Source organism: Plectropomus leopardus, unplaced genomic scaffold (genome assembly GCF_008729295.1).
Source record: "Plectropomus leopardus isolate mb unplaced genomic scaffold, YSFRI_Pleo_2.0 unplaced_scaffold11013, whole genome shotgun sequence".
In the NCBI taxonomy this organism is placed as follows: domain Eukaryota; kingdom Metazoa; phylum Chordata; class Actinopteri; order Perciformes; family Serranidae; genus Plectropomus; species Plectropomus leopardus.
The window spans coordinates 1-2,018 of record NW_024611633.1 but is presented as its reverse complement, the minus strand read 5'-3'; the positions used below and the strand labels follow the sequence as shown (position 1 = coordinate 2,018).

The 2,018-nt window shown below is 38.2% G+C and overlaps 1 long non-coding RNA gene across 1 annotated transcript; it reads left to right on the top strand.

The window, feature by feature from the left end:
* The first annotated feature begins 225 nt into the window (after positions 1-225).
* Positions 226-1,368, top strand: LOC121963373. Its single transcript, XR_006107240.1, has 3 exons — positions 226-275; positions 412-518; positions 1,296-1,368. It is a non-coding gene; the product is annotated as an uncharacterized LOC121963373 (long non-coding RNA).
* Positions 1,369-2,018: the final 650 nt, after the last annotated feature.

Sequence of the window (2,018 nt, the reverse complement as noted above, 5' to 3'; positions counted from 1 at the left end):
CCTGTTCTGTCCTTTTCAGGTAGCAGGTTTACTGTCAGCTCTCATAGTGATGATTGTCACATTGGCCATTGGATTCCTCCTGGAGCCGCTCCCAAAGGTAAACCTCAGATATCCCTTACACTCAACCAACAAACTGGTTCTTCTCCTGAAATCTGACCATTGACCAATTCTTTTACCAGTCTGTGCTGGGTGCTGTGGTCATTGTCAACCTGAAGGGCATGCTAATGCAGGTTAGAGAAGTCCCCTACCTGTGGAGAAGGGACAAGCCAGACTGTGTAAGTTCTACACACACAGAAAGCTTTAAAGCCAAATATCTCTGCATTTGAAAATGGTCTTTTAGTGCTACCTGGCAGTAAAAAAAAGACATTACCTACCTAAAATAATTTGTTTCTTAACATCATCTATGTCCAGGTGGTGTGGATGGGTACCTGTGTTGCAGCCATCTTGCTGGGGCTGGACCTTGGACTGGCTGCAGGTCTCGGAATAGAGCTGATCAGTGTTGTCCTCAGGACTCAGTTGTAAGTATCTGGCCAACAATGATACTTTTTGCTTACATCAAAAGTTTTGTTTTGGCTTATATTACCTGTCAAGTCATGACAGCATGCGGTTTTGCGTTTGATAAATGGAAAGTCTGAACTAATTTCTTGAAGTCTGGACAGCTCTGGGGATGGCATTGTTGGTCGGTCCACCATTTGGATCCAGATCACAAAATCTCATCAACTATTAGATGAATTGGAATTACATTTTGTCTAGACTAAAATGTTTCACAGAGTCTAAATGCTGAAGATTTTGGTGATTCCCTGACTTCTCCTCTAGCACCACCTTGAGGTTCACTTTTGGAGTTTGACTGTGTTCAGTAGCTATTGTATGGATTTTTATGGCATCTGGTTTACATATACATTACCCTCTCAAGATGAATTACAATAACTTTAATGATCTCCTTACTTTTCATTTAGTGCCATCATCAGGTCAAAATATGTCTCTGTCCAATAGGCTACTTAAGTTTACGACCAAATACCTGCAGAGTGAATTACATTTCCACCAGCCTCACCTATGATTTGTCTTTACTACTAATTAGCAGATGTTAGCATGCTAACAAGCTAAACTAAGAGAGTGATCTTGGTAAATAATACTGATAGCCATCTGCCTTTTGCAGTTTGTCATTTTCAATGTTATCATGCTGATGTTAGCATTTAGCTCAAAGCTCTGCTGTGACTAAGAATAATGGCTGTAGACTTTTCTTGTTATTTCTCCATACTAGATTAAGTTTTTATATATTATCTTTTTTTTTTCAGTCCTCGCTGCAGTGTGCTGGCCAACATTAAAGGAACTGATATCTACAAAGACAGAAAGGATTATATCGATGTAAGTTGGTGTGTGTGCATTGAAATATTAAAGGAATAGTTTGGCATCTTAAAGGGGATCTGATGTACTTTTCCTTGTGATATGCTGGATTTTTAAGTTAAATGTGGCCAGAAAAATTCAAAAGCTGAGGTTATAATGTAAAAGTATGGCAGTGAACAAAAACCTTCAGTCTTTAGACTGTTCTGAATATTCTCTTTCTAACATTTTTTCTACTTTGGAAAAAGACAGGAGCTAAAATGGACAGACAGTGGGTGAATACGGGTGTGAATACAGCACAGACAGAACATTCATGTGGAAAAAAATATATATATTTTAACATTAAAGAGTGTCAACATATTCTTGTAGAAAGATTAATTACAAGCATGAACCTGGAAATGAGCAATAGGTCTCCACCTGTCCTCCTTTTTTCATCCTTTCCTGTTTTATGTTTGCAACTTACTTTAAAGAGAATACTTTATCAGGATTTTGGCTATAATTTTGGTATAAAGCTAATGACTCTCTCTAGATATATGAGCCAGATGGGGTGAAGATCTTCAGGATACCATCACCAATCTTCTTTGCCAACATTGAGTTCTTCAGGAGCAAGTTGGTGGAAGCTGTAAGTACAATGGGGCCTAAGACCATTTCTTGATTTTTTTGGTATTAAAAAAAAA